Source organism: Tamandua tetradactyla, chromosome 16 (genome assembly GCF_023851605.1).
Source record: "Tamandua tetradactyla isolate mTamTet1 chromosome 16, mTamTet1.pri, whole genome shotgun sequence".
Classification (NCBI taxonomy): Eukaryota; Metazoa; Chordata; class Mammalia; order Pilosa; family Myrmecophagidae; genus Tamandua; species Tamandua tetradactyla.
In genome coordinates, this window is record NC_135342.1 from 66,087,447 (window position 1) to 66,105,769 (window position 18,323).

Consider the following 18,323-nt stretch of genomic DNA (forward strand, 5'->3'; position numbering starts at 1 on the left):
CGCTGTTGGGTGTACTTGGGAGCCTTGTCAAAAATCAGTTGACCATATATGTGAGGTTCTATTTTTGAATTCTCAGGTTGATTCCATTGATCAATATGTATATCTTTATGCCAACACCGTGCTGTTTTTGTCACTGTAGCTTCATAATGTGCTTTAAAGTTGGGAAGTGAGAGTTCTCCAAATTCATTTTCTTTTTCAAGATATTTATACCTATTTGAGACTCCTGCCCTTCCAAATAAATTTGATATTTGGCTTTCCCAATTGGGCAAAGTAGGCTGTTGGAATTTTGATTGGGATTGCATTGAATTTGTAAATCAGTTTAGGTAAGATGACATCTTAATAATATTTAGTCTTCCAGGCTGTGAATATATAATGTCCTTCTGATTATTTAGGTCTTTGATTTCTTTTAGTAATGCTTTGCAGTTTCTGAATTCAGGTTCTTTACATCCTGAGTTAAATTTATTCCTACATATTTTATTATTTTACTTGCTATTATAAATAGAATTGTTTTCCTGGTTTCCTTCACAGATTTCTCATTACTAGTGCATAGAAATACTAATGATTTTGCATGCTAATCTTGTATCATGACATTTTGCTGAACTCAGTTATTTGGTCTCATAGCTTTGTTGTAGATTTTTCAGGACTTTCTAGTTATAGGATCATGTCATCTGCAAATAGTGAAAATTCTGCTTTCCACATGATTTGGATACCATTTATTTCTTTTTCCTGTCTAATGGTTCTGCTAAAACTTCTAGTACAGTGTTGAATAGAGATGACTGTGCCATCCTTGTCTTGTTACTGATACCAACATTTCAGTCTTTTAGCATTGAATGTAATGTTAGCTGTAGATTTTTCATATATGTCCTTAGCCATGTTAAAGAAAGTTTCCTTCTATTCCAATCTTTCAAACTGCTTTTATCAAGAAGGATGCTGAATTTTGTCAGAGACCTTTTCTGCATCATCAAGATGATCACATGGTTTTTTCCTTTGATTTGTTAATGTGGTCTGTTATATTGATTGATTTCCTTGTGTGGAACTACTCTGGCAGACCTGGATTAAAACCCACTTGATCATGGTATATAATTCTTTGAATGTGCTGTTGAATTCAGTTTGCAAGTGTTTTATTGAGGATTTCTGCATCTTAGTCTCTAATTTTCCTTTCTTCTGGTTTTGGTATTAGGATAGTGCTAGATTCATAGAATCCCCTCCTCTTCAATTTTCTGGAGGAGTTTGAGCACAATTGGTATTCCATTTCTTGGAATGATTGGTAGAATTACCTGGATTTTTCTTTGTTGGGAGGTTTTTCATGACTGTTTCAATCTCCTTACTTGTTATTGGTTTGCTGAGATCATCTGTTTCTTTTGGAGTCAGTGTGGGTTGTTTGTGAGTTTCTAAGAAATTGTCCATTTCATCTAAGCTGCCTAGATTTTTGGTGTATGGTTGTAAATAGTATAGCCCTTTTTATTTTTGTGGGGTCAGTACTAATGTCCCCCTATAATTTCAGATTTTATTTATTTACATCTTCTCTTTTTCTCTGTCAGTTTAGCTAAAGGCTTGTCAATTTTGTTGACTTTCTCAAAGAATCACTTTTGGTTTTGTTGATATTGTTGGGTTTTTTTTTAATTCTCAATTTCATTTATTTCTTCTCTGATCTTTCTTGTTTGTTTGTTTGTTTTTTCTTTGCTTGCTTTGGGTTTCGTTTGCTGTTCTTTTTCTAGTTCCTTCAGGTATGAACTTAGGTTTTTTATTTTCACTCTTTCTTCCTTTTTAATGTAGACATTTATGGATATGAAACACTGTCTTTGTTGTACCCATAAGATTTGATATGTTGTTTTCTCATTTTCATTCATCTTGAGATATTTACTAATTTATCTTGCTATTTCTTCTTTGGCCCACTGATTAAGGTTGTGTTGTTTAACTTCCATAAATTTGTGCATTTTTCAATCTTACATAAGTTGTTGACTTCCAGCTTCATTCCATTATAATCAGAGAATGGGCTTTGCATAATTTCAATCTTTTAAAATTTATTACAATCTGTTTTGTGACCCAACATGTGGTCTACCCATGCACACTTGAGAAGAATGTATATCCATCTCTCTTTGAGTGCATTGTTCTGTATACATCTGTTAGTTCTAGTTCACTTATCAAATTATTCAAGTTCCTTATTTCCTTACTGATCCTCTTCAGTTTCCCTTCAGTTTTGCTACTGTTTGCCTCATGTATTTTGGGGCAACCCATTTAGTTGAATATATGTTGATGATTATTATTTATTCTTGTGTGTTAGCCCCTTTTATTATTATACAATGTCCTTTTTGTCTCTCATAACAGCTTTGTATTTAAAGTCTATTTTGTCCAACATTAATATAGCAACCTCAGCTTGTGTGTGTGTGTGTGTGTGTGTGTGTGTGTGTGTGTGTGTGTAATACTGATTGTCTGGTTTATCTTTTTCCAGGCTTTCATTTTCAACCTATTTATATCCTTGGCTCTAAAATGAATCTCTTGTAGACAACATATAGCTAGCTCATTTTCTTTAAATCCCTTCTGCCAGTCTGTATCTGTTGATTGGGAGTTCAACCCATTAGCATTCATTGGTATTATTGTAAAAGCATTATTTATTTCGACCATTTTATCCTTTAGATTTTGCATATTGTATCTTATTTTTGTCTCTCTTTTTACCTTTTTCTTTATCCTTACTGATAATCTTCATTTCTACCCTTGACTCCAAGCTTCTCTCTCCTGTCCTTTCCTTTCAGCCTGCAGAACTCACATCAGTATTTCTTGTAGGACAGGTCTTTCATTAATGAACCCTCTCAGCTTCTGCTTATGTGTGAATACCTCTGTGTATATGCATCTTCATTTCGTTTAATGTTTCGTTCTTCGAAGTATTTTCTCCTTAGCTTGATTTTTCTCATTTTATTTTTTTAACTTTTTTTATTGTATTGCATAATATACATACAAAACAAAGAAATAAAAAGTAATAGTTTTAAAAGCACTATTCATGGTGTATAATTCTTTTAATGTGCTGTTGGATTAGATTTGCTAATATTTTATTGAGAATTTTTGCATCTATGTTCATTAGGGAGATTGGCCTGTAGTTTTCCTTTCTTACAGCATCATTACCTGGTTTTGGTATTAAGATGATATTAGCTTCCTAAAATGAGTTAGTAGAGTTCCTTTTTCCTCAGTTTTTTGGAAAACATTGAACAGGATTGGTGTTAGTTCTTTCTGGAATTTTGATAAAATTCCCCTGTGAAGCCATCTGGCCCTGGGCTTTTCTTTGTAGGAAGATTTTTGATGACTGATTGAATCTCTTTACTTGTGATTGGTTTGGTGATATCTTCTATTTCTTCCTCAGTCAGTGTAGCTTGTTTGTGTGTCTCCAAGAATTTGTCCATTTCATCTAAGTTGTCTAGTTTGTTGGCATATAGTTGCTCATAGTATCCTCTTATGATTTCTTTTATTTCTTCAAGGTCTGTGATAATACATCCCTTCTCATTTCCAATTTTGTTTGTTTATATCCTCGCTCTTTTTTTCTTTGTCAGTCTTGCTAGTGGCCCATCAATTTTATTGATTTTCTCAAAGAACCAACTTTTGATTTTATTGATTCTTTCTGTTGATCTTTTGTGCCCCCATTCATTTATCTCTGCTTTCATCTTTGTTATTTCTCTTCTCCTATTTGCTTTGGGGTTAGTTTGCAGTTCTTTCTCAAGTTCCTCCAGGTTTGCTGTTAAGTCCTTGATTTTTACTCTTTCTTGTTTTTTAATATAGGCACTTAGGGCAATACATTTTTCATCTCAGCACAGCCTTTGCTGCATCCCATAAGTTGTATTCTCATTTTCATTCATCTCCAGATAGCTACTGATTTCTCTATAAATTTCTTCTTTGACCCACTGGTTGTAAAAGACTGTGTTATTTAATCTCCATGTATTTGTGAATGTTCTCATTCTTTGGTGGTTATTGAGATCTAGCTTCATCCCATTCTGATCAGAGAAGGAGCTTTGAATAATTTCAATATTTTTAAATTTATAAAGACCTGTTTTGTGCCCCAGCATATGATCTATCCTGGAGAATGTTCCATGAGCACTAGAGAAGAATGTATAACCTTGTACTTTGGGGTGCAATGACCTATATATGTCTATTAGGTCTATTTCATTTATCAAGTTATTTAAATTCTGTTTCTTTGTTGATCTTCTGTCTGGTTGTTCTATCTATAGAGGAGAGTGGTGTATTGAAGTCTTGTACTATTATTGTGGAAACTCCCTTCAGTTTTGGCAATGTCTGTCTCATGTAGTTTGGAGCTCCTCAACTGGGAGCATAAACATTTATGATTGTTATATCTTCTTGGTGAATTGACACTTTAATTAGTGTATAGTGTCTTTCTTTGTCTCTTATGATGTCTTTACATTTAAAGTCTATATTTGTCTGATATTAGTATAGCTACTTCTTTCTTTTGGTTACAACTTGCATGGAAAATCTTTTTCCATCCTTTCACTTTCAATCTATTTGTATCCTTGTGTCTAAGATGAGTCTCTTGTAAGCAGCATATAGCTGGATTATGTTTCTTAATCCATTCTGCCAATCTGTATCTTTTTATTGGTAAAGTTTAGTCTGTTAACAAAGTTATTACTGAAAAGGCATATCGAATTCTTGATTCTACCACCTTATCTTTTTTATTTTATTTGTCAGAAATATATATTCTATTCCCTCTTTCTTTTTGTAGTCTTTAAATTACTTTTAGTGGTCCTCTTCAGTTCTGTGCCCTCCTCCAGACCTCCATCTCCTGTCTTTTTTCTTTTCTCAACCAGCAGAACTCCTACTCTTGTAGGGCCAGTCTCTTGTTGGCAAATTCTTTCAAGACTTCTTTGTCTGTGAAAACTTATTTCTCCCTCAATTTTGAAGGACAGTTTGGCTGGGTACAGAATTCTTGGCTAGAAGTCTTTCTCTTTCCGGATCTTGAATATATCATACTCAAGGCCTTCTTGCCTCCAGGATGCTAGTTGAGAAGTCTGAACTCAGTCTTATTTGATTTCCCTTATATGTAGTAGATTGTTTTTCTCTTGCTGCTTTCAGGATTTTCTGCTTCTCTTCAACATTTGACAGACTGATTAGTATGTACCTTGGGGAAGGCCTATTTGAATTTATTCTGTTTGGAACTCTTTGGGATTTTTTGACTTGTATATTATATCATTTGTGAGGGTTGGGAAGTTTTCCCCCGTTATATCTGCAACTACTCTTCCTAGCCCTTTACGCCTCTCTTCTCCTTCTGGGACACCAATGATTTCTATATTTATGCACTTTGTTTTGTCTATCATTTCCTTGAGTTCCCATTCAATTTTTCCTTTTTTGCCATTTGTTATTTTAAGTCTTCAAAATCAGTTATCCTGTCCTCTATATCACTTTTTATTCTTTCTTCTGTCTCTTCAGATCTGATGTTGTGTGCCTCTAGAATGTTTTTTATTTGGTCACCAAAGCCTTAATCTGTCTGATTTTCACTATTTTTCTATTTATTCTTTCAAATTCCTCTGTGTGCTCTTCTACTGTCTTCTTGATCTCCTTCGTGTCATTCATCCCACTTATTTTATTAAGTAGAGTAATATGAACATCTTTGATTAGTTGTTTCAATGTCTGTGTCTCTTCTGGTATTTTAATTTGGTCATTAGGCAGGGCTATATCTGTCTGCATTGTGATATGCTTAGTGATCTGCTGTCTTTGTGGCATGTAAATATCTTAATTGATTTACTTTGGGAGTTGATGTCTTTCGGTAGTTTAAGGCCTTGTGTTTGCAGGCTGGTTGTACAGCAGGGAGCAGTGCACGCGATGGAGCACTCAGTACACTGATTAGTTTCAGGGCATGTATGGGCATAGGCTGGGGGTGTTATGCTGATGCTTGTGAACGTGGGCGCCTAGTGGCCAGGAAGGATGTAGCTGTCTGGGTGCACCGGTCTGGGGGGCATAACCCTGGTGTGTGCTGACCTGTGTGTGGCACAGGACCCTTTGTACACATGCATAGAGCTGTGGCAGCAGGTTGGCATTACTCCTTCATGGATTGGGGCAGATGTGATCCAGCTGCACAGATTGGCTTTTCTCAGAGCTGTGAAGTGAGGCTGAGGGCTGTGTGCATGTGCAGTTCTAGGACTGCTGTAAAGTGCAGTTCTCAGAGCTTAATAAAGTGATTGGGGGCCCATGCACATGCATAGACCTGGGAGTGCCATAGACAGATGTGCTGAGTTCAGGGAGGGTGGGATGAGGCTTTGTGACACTATGGGCAGGGGGCGGAGGTAGGCTAGGTATGGAAGTTAGTGTTTGAAGCCTTTGTGTGCTGGCAACAGCCTGCAGGGAACAGGGAGGGGGAGGTAGTGCTCGGGAGGTATGTAGGAGAGGTGGATTAGGCTGCGCTTGGGGTGGGGATGGGGGCAGGTATGTGCACTGGGGGCTGGTGGGGTGGGGGTGCCTGGAGTGTGGGGAATGGGAGCAGATGATAGGGTTCAAGTGCATGGGGTGGGGGATGAGTCACCAGTCACAGGGCTGCACTGGTGAGGGTAGAGTGCTCAAGGAATGCATTCTGGTTTAATTCCTAGTCCCGCAGTTCCATCCATGCACTCCTGCAGACTCTATGCCTCTGCACTAGGCTCCAGCTTTCTGCCCCTCAGTTCCTCAGCCTCTGCAACCAGGGCTGCCACATATGGTGCAGAAGGTTCTCCCAGGTTAGCTGCACTCCCGAATCACCCTCCTGTCCCTTCTCTAATTTTTCCATGGAGCAGATCTAATTTCGAGCTACTCTAGTTGACCATCTTCCATGCTTCTTCAGTTTGAAGGACAGTTTTGCCAGATAGTGAATTCTTGCCTGGCAATTTTTCTCTTTCAGTATTTTGAATATGTTATACCACTGCCTTTTCACCTGCATGGTTTCTGATGAGAAATCTGTGCTTAGTCTTTTCGAGCATCCCTTGTTATATTATGAAACACTTTCCCCTTGCTGCTCTCAGAATTTTCTATCTTTGGTATTTGACATTAGTATGTGTCCTGGAACAGGTCTATTCAGATTTATTCACTTTGGAATATTGTGCTTCTTGGACCTGGATATCAGTACCTTTCCTAAGAGCTGGAAAATTCTGGGCTATTATTTCCTTAAATATTTCTTCTGTCCCTTTTCCCTTCACTTATACCTCTGGGACACCCATGTTGTGAATGTTCATGAACTTCATGTTATCAATTAGTTTCTGGAGACCCTGCTGAGTTTTTCCTGTTCTTTTCTCTATCTGTTCTTCCATTTGTTTGAGTTCAGATGCCTTGTCTTCTAGCATGCAGATCCTTTCTTCTGCCTGTTCAAATATGCTGCTGTGTGCTTTTATTGTATTTTTAATTTCATCTAGTGTGCCCTTCACTCCTATTAACTCTGTTATTTTTCATTGCATGCTTTCAAATTCTTCTTTATGCTTATGCATTGCTTTCTTAATATCCTTTAGTTCTTTAGCTATCTCGTTGAATTTGTTTAGGAGATTTGTTTGAACACCTTTGATTAGTTGTTCTAGATTCTGTACGTCCTCCAACCTTTTAATTTTCTCCTTTGACTGGGTGATATCATCCTGTTTCTTAATATGGTTTATTATTTGCTTACTGATGTCTGTGCATTAGGTTTTCTTGGTGAGTTTGCTATGAAGGTCAGATCCTCTCTCATCACAACTTTTGTTGTTGATTAGATTTGTGTTAATGCTCTTCTTTGATGCTTGGTTTTTCAGTATTACCCAACCAGGGCTGGGCCTGGGACCTATGAAGGGGTGCAAACCAGCCCCAGAGGGCCCCAGGGGCAGGTCAGCTAAAGATGCCTAAAAGCCCTTAATTCTACTCCCTAAGGGTGCACTTTCATAGTCTTCCCAGAACAACCAAAAGTGCATCCAGAGATGCACTTTTCTTAGCTGCCAGCAGATGTTGCCCTTTAGCAAACTATTCCCCACAGTCCTCAGAAAGCGCCTGAGAACCAGGGCAGGCTTAAACCACCAGTGGTCCCAGCAGTATAAGTACACTGGCCAAAATCTGGCACAGTGCTAGATCATGTCTCATCTTGTTTTATGGACAGTGGACCTCCACTGCCCTTTCACTCTAGAGCTACCTGCTAGCCAGAGATGAGAACTGCACCATTTCTGCCCCCAAAGTGGGGGATAGATGTCAGGAGCCAGAGCTAAGTTATCACATTCTGTCACTGCAGCTTCCAGTCTCTTTATCCCTCACTTTCCTGAGTGTTGTAGAGTATTCCCCCTGATCTCCAGAGACCCCCAGTTCTGTTGTTGCAGACATTTTTCTGCCTGACCCTTAGTTGTTTTTCTCTTATAGGAGTGAGACCAGCATCTCCCCCATTCAGCCACGTTGGATCTGCCCAGACACTGGATTTGACTCTCCTTTCATTTTTTTGATAGATTTTGTGGCATTAAATTTTTTTAATTCATTTTTTAATTTTCCTTTTTTACTTGTAGATTGGTATCATACCTAAAAAAAACATTATTTGATATGAGATCACAGTGTCTATATTTTCTACTAAAATTGAATAGTTTTAACTCTTACATTTATACCTTTAATTTATTTTGAGTTAGTTTCTGTATATGGTATGAGGTGCCTTTTCAACTTTATTCTTTTGCATGTGCTTATCCACGTGTCCCACACAATTTGTTGAAAAGATTTTTCTTTACCCATTGACTTGTCTTGGAACAAAATCAGCTGACTAAACATTATGGCAAAACTAAATATCACCAGGCAGAGAGCATCGGAAAGGGGTATAAATTCTTCGTGGAAGAAAAGGAAATGTCTTCAGATAGAGTATGGTGGTGAAGGCATTTGTATATCTTGGATTGTATGATATGTGAATAAAACTGTTTAAAAATGAACAGAAAGAAGCAAGAGCTAGAGAAAATGCAGAGAAAGAGATGTACTTATTCACTGTCAGTAGAGAAACTGAGAGATGCAGCCCCTTGGAGGTCAGTGTGGTGGCTCCATAGGAGGCTAGGGGTGGGATTGCTCAGTATATATCTGGAGGAACTGAGTGTGGGGACACAAATTGACATTTGCATACTGGTATTTATGGTGACAGTGTTCCCGATGGATACACAGTGAATGGAGGTGGCCTAAGGGTACAATGACTGAGTAATGCAAGGGGGAACTGTGATATATACACACAATGGACTACTGAGTGGCCACCAGGAGTGAAGTTGTGAGGTATGCAGCTAGGTGAATGAACCTTAAGGACTATATGTTGAATGAAATGTCAGAAACAAAAAGATAAATATTATCATGCCTCAATTATATACACTAACTATAATATAAAAACTCAATCAACTCAATCAATCGAGAGTGTGGGTTATTAGGTTGGGCCCTATTATAAAGGGTCCTAGATTGTAAGACCTTACAGCAGTCACATATTCAGAAGGTGTAACTGTTAATTCTAAATTCTGAGATTCTGAGCTGTTTTTATATAATATGGGCATTCCCATAAACTTCGGGTATTTATGTGACACTTGAGACTCAGAGTTAGAGCTCTGAAGCTATAAAAGTCAGCAGTACCCTATACAGAAACTATTTAAAAAGTTGAGAAGGATCAGACTTTGAGTAGAGATGTGAATGAAGCTGATCTGGATAAGACTAAGGTAGAGTAGAATACAGGGTAAAGGATGATATCATCCATATTTTAAAACTTCAACTTCTGTGTGAGACAAAAGGGAGAGATGTTTATTTGGTTCAAAATTTATATTTGGGGTAGTGCATTTCCTAATTTAACTTCTTTAGTCAGTTTAATGAACACCATAATTACATGGAGCCTTGAATAGGGTGTGAGATTTTGTTGGACTGTTCAGGTTAGTGTGATGCCCTCGTAAATCCCAGAGTAATGTGGGCAGTGAATAAAGAAATATTTGCAAAGTAACCTTGGAGGAATGGGGAGAAAGAAGGAAATATTCAACTTCCCCATTTGGATAATATCTGATATTCTTCCAAGCAATGGAGACAGCCAAATCAGTAGTCCAAGACCTCAATTTTGGAGTTTACCCCTATAAAACTTATTCCTACATCGGATGGGCTAAGCCTACTTAAAATTTGGCCTAAGAGTCACCCCTCAGAGAACCTCTTTCTCTCTTTCTAAGCCAACTCAGCAGGTGAGTTGGGAGATAGGGGAGGTGAACTTCAACTTCCCCATTTGGAGAATTTCTGATACTCTTGCTAGTAGTGGGGACAACCAAATCAATAGGCTGAGCCCTTGATCTTGGGGTCCACCCCTATGAAACTTATTCCTGCAAAGGATAGGCTAAACCTACTTAAAATTAGTCCTGAGAGTCACCCCCAGAGAACTGCTTTTGTTACTCAGATGTGGTCCCTCTCTCTAAGCTGACATGGCAAGTGAACCCACTGCCCTCACCCCCAACATGGGACATGACTTCCAGGGGTGTAAATCTTCCTGGCAACATGGGACAGGAATCCTGGGATGAGCCAGGACCCAGCATCAAGGGATTGAAAAAGCTTGATTGACCAAAAGAGGAATTAGAGAAATGAGACAAAATAAAATTTCGTTGGCTGAAAGATTTCAAACAGAGTTGAGACGTTATCCTGGAGGTTATTCTTATGCATTATATAGATATCCCTTTTTAGTTTATGGTGTATTGAAGTGGCTGGAGGTAAGTACCTGAAACACTTGAGCTGTATTCCAGTAGCCTTGATTCTTGAAGACAATTGTATAAAGATAATAAACAGTGTGACTGTGTGATTGTGAAAACCTTGTATCTGATGCTCCTTTTATCCAGGGTATGGACAGATGAGTAAAAAAAAATAGGGACAAAATAAATAAATAAACAATAGGGGGCAAAGGGTAAAACAAATTGGGTTGATGGAAATACCAGTGGTCAGTGAGAGAGAAGGTTAAGGTATATGGTATGTATGAGTTTTTTCTTTTTATTTCTTTTTCTGGAGTGATGCACATATTCTAAAAAAATGACCATGGTGATAAGTACACAACTATGTGATGATATCATGAGCCAATGATTGTACACCATGTATGAGTTGTATGTGTGTGAAGATTTCTCAATAAAAATATTTAAAAATAAAATAAACTGACCATAATATGAAAATGTATTTCTGTATTTTCAATTCTATTCTGTAGATTTGTTTTCCTATTCTATCAATACGTGGAGTCTTGATTACTGTAACCTTGTAATCAGTATAACTCCTCCAAATTTGCTCTTAATTTACAAGTTTGTTCTGCCTATTTAGGTTCTCATGACTTTTCCATATGAATTTTAGGATCATCTTTTCAATTTTTATAAAGAACCGAGCTTGAATTTTGATAAGGATCGCCTTAAGTTTTTAGGTAAATTGAGAGGTACTGGCATCTTAATATTAAGCCCTCTAATTCATGGACTCGGTATTTCCTTTCCATCTTTTATATTTCTTAGCAGGATTTGTAGTTTTCATAATATGAAATTAATTTCTTAGGATTTCTGATATACTAGATCATGTCATTCACAAGTAAAAATAAGTATTTACTTCTTTTTTTCCTATTTAGAAGTCTTCACGTTAATTTTCTTGTTGTGGCCAGAACATTTAATACAATGTTAAATACAAGTGGCAAAATCAGACATCCTTGTTTTTGTTCCTGATATGACGGGGAAAACATTTAGTCTTTGACTATTAAGTAGATGTTACCTGTTGATTTTTCTTAGATGTCCTTTGTTTGGTTACGTTTCCTCTTATTATATTTCTATGTTAAACCCCGCTTAGTTGTGATGACTAATCCTTTTGTATATGTTTCTAGATTTTATTTCCTAGCATTTGGTTAAGACTTTTGCTTCTATACTCATAGTTGATATTGGCACATTTTCTTGTTTGTGTTGTTTTTATCTGATGTTGATATCAGGGTAATTCTGCCCTAATAGAATTAATCAGGAAGCATTCCTTCCTCATGTTTTTTTGGAAGAGATTGTGAAGAATTGCTACTAATTCTTTCTTCTGGAAATTTTTTATTGCTAATCTAGTCTCTATACTTGTTATAGGTTTATTCATATTTTCTACTTCTTATTGAAATTTCTTATTGGTAGTTTGTGTTTTTCTAGGAATTTGTCATTTCGTCTAAGGTATCTAATTTGTTGGTGTAAAATTTTTCACAGTATTCCTTTTATCATCCTTTTCAAATCTGTAAAATATTGATGTCCCCTCATTTGTAACTGATCTTGGTTATTTGTGATTTCTCTTTTTTCTTGGTCAGTTTATCTAAAGGTTTGTCAATTTTTTATTTTTTTTTGTTTCATCTTTTAGTTTTGTTGATTCTCTCTATTGCTTTTCTATTCTCTAGTTCATCAATTTCTACACTAATCTTGATCATTTCTTTCCTTCTGCTTGCTTTAGGTTTAGTTTGCTCATCTTTTCCCAGTGTCTTAAAGTAGAAGCTTAGGTTATTGATTTGAGATCTTTTCTATTATGTGTTTTATTTCTCTAGACTGCTTAAAGCAGATGCCATGAAATGGGTTGACTTAAATAATGGGAATTTATTAGCTTAGAGTTTGAGGTCAAGAAGATATTCAAATCAAACATCATCAAGGTGATGCTTTCTTCCCAAAGAGTGGCTGCTGGTGATCCTGGGCTTCTCTGACACATGGCAAGGCACATGGCAGCATTTGTTGGTCTCTCGCTTCTCTCCAGGTTTCCATTAATTTCAGTTTCTTGCTTCCTTGTCATATGTGTTTGCATTTGTTCACTTTCATTCTCTCTCTCTCTCTCTCTTTCTCTCTTTCTTTCACACACTCTCTCTCCCTCTCCTTCTCCCTCTCTCTCCCTCCCTCCATCCCCTTCTCGCTGCCTCTTTCTGTATTCATTCTGCTTATTATTGAGGACTCCGGTAATAGGATTAAGTCCCATCCTGAATGAGGTGGGTCATCAGAAGATCCTGCTTACATTGGATTTCAACCCACAGGAATGTATTAGATTTAAGAACATGTTTTTCTGGGTACATACAGTTTCAAATCACCACATTGTGCTTATAACCATATATTTTTCTGCCAACACTACCTTAACTGCATTCCGTAATTTTGGTATAATATTCCTTTATTTTCATTCATCTCACAGTTTTTCTGATTACAGCTGTGGTTTCTTCTTTGACCCATTGGTTATTTAGGAGTGCTTTAATTAATTTCCACATATATGTGGGTTTTACAAATATCTGTTCCTTACTGATTTTTATGTTATTCCATTGTGTTTGGAAAACACACTTTATATGATTTCAAAATGTTTCAATTTATTGAGACTTCTTTTGCAAGCTGGCATGGGATGTATCCTGAGGAATGTTCCAAATATATTCTACTGTTGTTGGGTGGAATTCCTATAGATAACTATTAGGTCTAGTTGTTTGATGATGTTACTCAATTTTTCTGTTTCCTTGTTCTTCTTCTGCCTGGTTAATCTAGCTATCTTGAAATTGGAACATTTTATTCTCTAACTACTGTTATTGAAATGTCTGTTTCTCCCATGTATTGTCATTTTTTTGCTCATATAATTAGGGGCTCTGGTCTTAGGTGCATATATTTTTGTAGTTGTTTTGTCTTTCTGTGGGTGACCCCTTTATTATTATGAAATGTACCTCTTTATAGCTAATAACAATTTGTGTTAAATTGCCCATTTCTGCTTTCAATTCTGTCAACTTCTGTTTCATGTTATTTTGGTTGTTTTTTTGTTGTTGTTAAGAATATATGGTTTTTTTTTAACATTTTTGTTATTAAATATTTTTACAAAAAAAGTAATAAATTCCAAAGTACATTATAATGAGTAGTTATAGAACAGATTTCAGAGTTTAGTATGGCTTACAGTTCCACAATTTCAGGTTTTTCCTTCTAGCTGCTCCAAGCTACTGGAGACTTGAAAGAAATACCAATATAATGATTCAGCAGTCATACTCATTTGTCAAATCCTATCTTCTCCAACTCCTTCTCCTTTGATCCTTCTCCCAATCTTTAGGGATATTTGTGCTGTGTTCATTCTAATTTTTTCATTTTGGAAAGGATGTCAACAATAATGTGATGAGGGATGGACCTGTTGATGTACGAGAGGCTGGCCCCTCTGGATTTCAGGACTTATCTGGCCTAGAAACCCATCTGGAAATTGTAGGTTTCTGGAAGGTAATCTTAGCATTTGAAACTTTTGTAGAATCTCAGATAAAGCCCTAGGTATTCTTTAGGGTTGACAGGAATGATTTTCATTAGGGTTTGGCAGACCCTGGTTATTAACAATATTTAGCTACAGCTAGCATAAGAGTAGCCTCTAGAATAGCCTCTTTACTCTATTTGAACTCTTTTAGCCTCTGACACCTTATTTTATTACATTTCTTTTCCCCTTTTTGGTCAGACAGTGTTGTCAATCCCATGGTGCCGGGGTCAGGTATATATCTGGTAGTCATGTCCCACGTTGCCAGGGAGACTTTTGCCATGGATATCATATCCTATGTAGTGAGGGGGGGGGGGATGATTTTTCTTTCAGAATTGGACTTAGAGAGAGAAGGAGGCCACATTTGAACAACAAAAGAGTTTTTCTGGAAGTAACTCTTAGGCATAACTATAGGTAGACTTAGCTTCTCTGCTTAAGAAATAGGCTTCTCAAGAATAAGCCTCAAGATCAAGGACATAAGTTTTAAAATTCTTATATCTTCCTAATGAATTGGTCCTTTTATCATTTTTAAATGTCCCTCTTAATTCAAGTAATAATTTTGATCTTAAAGACTATTTTGTCTGATATCAGTGTTATCACGCCAACTTTTTTATGGGTGCTATTTGTGTGGTATATCTTTCATTCTCTATCTTTGTATTTTCAATCTATTGGTGTCTTTGGCTCTACAGTATTTATCCTTTAGAAAGCATATAGTTAGATTTTGTTTTCCCTCCTGTCTCACAATCTCTGCCTTATGATTTGAATATTTAATCCACTCACATTTAGTATTATTAGTATGTACTATGTCTTTTTGTCCTTCTTTTACTGTTTTCTTTTGTATATGTGAATATTTTCTGTTGTAATATTTTAATAGTTTTAATAATTTATTCATTACTTAAGATATTTTTAAAGATTGCTTTAGGACTTTGTATTTCATCTTAACTTATTTGAAAAACTGAATCTACTACATGAATCGACTACTAAATGAATATTCATTTCAATGAGATATGGTATCCTTACTCCTATATTATACTTCTATTTCTTCTTCCCCTTTTAGTGCTATTACTATATAAATTTCAAGTTTTACATGTATATATGTTACAAACCCAATAATACATTGTTAAAGTTGTTTCCTTTTATAATTTTATAAAGAAGGTGTTTGAAGAAAGAACAAGTATCTGTGTATAGATATTATAATAACCTTCTTATTTATCTTTTTTGGTTCTCTTCATTTGTTTGTGGATTTCAGTTACTATGTGATTTTCTTATTCCAGTACAGCTTTGCTCCCACACCCTCTTTTCTGCTGTTATTATCAGATTTATTACATTATTATATGTTAAAAATTCAACAGTGCATTTATATAAGTATTGTTCTATACCACTGATTATTTTTTTAATTTTCTAGTAAGTCTAAATTTACTCAATACCCTAGTAAAAGTTTTGACTGTAAGTATTCAACAGTATAAAAAGTACAAAGCATATTTGTGGATTTATAATATATTAATACAAAGTGCATGACTACATAGATACATCCTAAAAGCAAAGAAAGGTGGAAGGGGAAAAAGAAGACTGTGGTTGAGGTCTAGTAGTGAATAAACAAATGTAGAAGTAGAAATGATCCATTTTATAGTATATTCTACCACCAATACTGAAGTCAAAATGTACCAAAAATTTTTTTTCAAATATAACTCAGGAGGAAAATGGCTGGGACTCTTGTAATACACCTCAAAGGCTGTGGGAGAGCTTGTAATCTGTGCATTTGGTGGCATATAGCATGTAGGTTTTCCAAAAGGAAGAAATATAGAATCTTAAGTTTAGGTTAAAGAACTGTAAAACTATAGGATGCTTATAAAAAGTAGCTCACTCCGTGTTATACTATCCAATTTTAAAATCCAGTTTTAAAAATAAGCAGTGTCATGTTATGATTATAAGATGGGAAAAATGTTCCTACCCTCATGAAGTGATATTTTTTTCCTGAAATTTTTTAAATGAAGCAATAAAAATACTTTGGTTTTTATTCAAGTGAGAGGTTGAGTGGAGATTTTAGATCAAAGAGCTCCATGTTCAGGATTTATTTATCACCTAGCATGTCGGTGTTCAGAAAGCCTGACAAAAGAAACCTAACCAAAAACCAACCCACTCAGCATTAACACACACCTCTTTTCTTCTAGTAGAATTTTACTTTAAATATTGAAAAGAAAAAAAAATCCTAATATATTAAAACAAGTCAAATACCCACTCTACATGGATAAAACCTTCACAAACATCAACTAAAGTAATCCAGAGCTAAAACTGAATTGTGCAGATTTTCACTGTAGTCACCAAACAATCATATAACACAAACAGAAGTCAATTATATACACACTAGGCAAGCCCTCTAAGAAATGTGCCCCGAGAAGCATTAATCTTTATTTTTGTGCCATCCTGCACACTTTATTTTTCAGACATTTTTAATAGTGTGTTTTCTCTACCATGTGGTAATGCTTTGATACTATTCATATAGGATCACTTATCCTGAAGGCTTGTTGTCTCCCCAAGAAGAGCTTTGATTCTGCTTTAGAAGTTTCATGTAAATTGAAATCTTTATCAAATATTAATGTGAAAGTGACACAGGATACAACATATATATAGTCAAGTTACCTTTCTGTATATTTAGTAATTATTTTTTTTTCAATGTGTTTTTACCAGAAATATAGTCTGTCCTGCTTAATATTCAGTAGTACAGGTTTGAATCATCAGAACCTTGGCAAAATATTAATGTTTTCAAAATTATTAACAAAAACCTCTAGAGACAAGTCTATATTATTGAATTATGACAAATTTAGTATCATGAGGGAAAACAAGTGTAGCCAGCCATCTTAAAAAATGCCCCAACTACTGCTTCTCAATATGGAAAAGACTAAAACTACATATGGTTCATCATACAGCAAATCCCATCTCTATCTCCTGAAGTTCCCCTAATTTTATTTATGAGAAGGGGATTTTTTAAAAAAAACACTTAAAGAGCGCTTTACGCAGCATTCAGTTTCCCTATTAAATACTCAGTATCTTAATATTTTTCTTTTAGTAAGCTAGACACTGGCTTCAGAGTTTGTGGAACTGGAGGGAAATAACCCATTCAAAACCATTCTAGAAATGGTCTTTTGGCAGAACAGTAAGTATCCAAGTTAAAAATAAGAGGGCCACTTTGTTGCCTTGTTGTCTTTCCAAAAAAAATTGTTTTTGTGTTCCCCTTCAACATAAACCTGACACCACTCCTGAGTGGAGATAGGTAGAAGCTCTGGCCTCTACTCCTCTGGTTTCTCAGCGGCTGTTTTCTTATTGCTACAACAAGGCTTGAATCAATGAGGGCTTACCCAAAATGGCCTCTACAGATAATCCCAAAACATATTCTGTCTTTTCCAGTATGTGAGATCTACAAAGAAAAAGACTGGTGTTCTATTAGAGCCAGAAGCCATCTCAGTATCTGAGCCATCATCTGACTGTTACTACAACAAGGAGATTGGGCTGGGGAGGCACTTGAGGTGGTACTGTGAGCAACAGGATTGTGATGTTTAAATTCTTTCTGCAGTTTACTGATCTAGTCACTTTTTATTCTGTTTCCAGACAGAGTTTTCACTTTCTTTGGTTTCAGTGTAGTCTTTAGCCTTGTCCTGCCCTTGCATCTACCACATGATTCCAATTTTTTTGCTTTTTGTTTTTATCCTGCTGGCAACTTTTTCCATCTTTTCACAAGCAAGACATAGGCATTGTCGATATCTCATGAATGAATCTCATTCAACCCAAAACAGCTCTGGAAGTCCTTTTCATAGTACTTACTGTCAGTGACTCAAGAACTGGAGGACAGAGTCCTGCAAATATAGCAGCCTGCTATACTTCAGTACATCTTTGGCTCATGAAAACCAAACATCTTTTCTTCTGGGCAATAGTCTTCCAAAAGCAGCCATTCCACTTGCAGTGGTGTTCCTCAGGCATGGAATGCACACCAGCCCAGCCCCACTCTGGTCACTTCCTCCTCCTCAATGGCCTTTGTCTAGAAAGCTATACAATTGATCTTAATGAGAGCATATGTATTTATAATATTTCCTCTTTTACTTTAACTCTGCTGTGTGTGTGTGTGATTTGATTTGATTTACTGACTCAGTCACTTGCTTTCA

General features: G+C 36.1%; 1 pseudogene; it reads right to left on the reverse strand.

Annotated features, from left to right (window-relative positions):
• Positions 1-17,333: 17,333 nt before the first annotated feature.
• LOC143658460 (SIN3-HDAC complex-associated factor pseudogene) lies at positions 17,334-18,076 on the reverse strand (annotated as a pseudogene).
• Between the last annotated feature and the right edge of the window lie 247 nt (positions 18,077-18,323).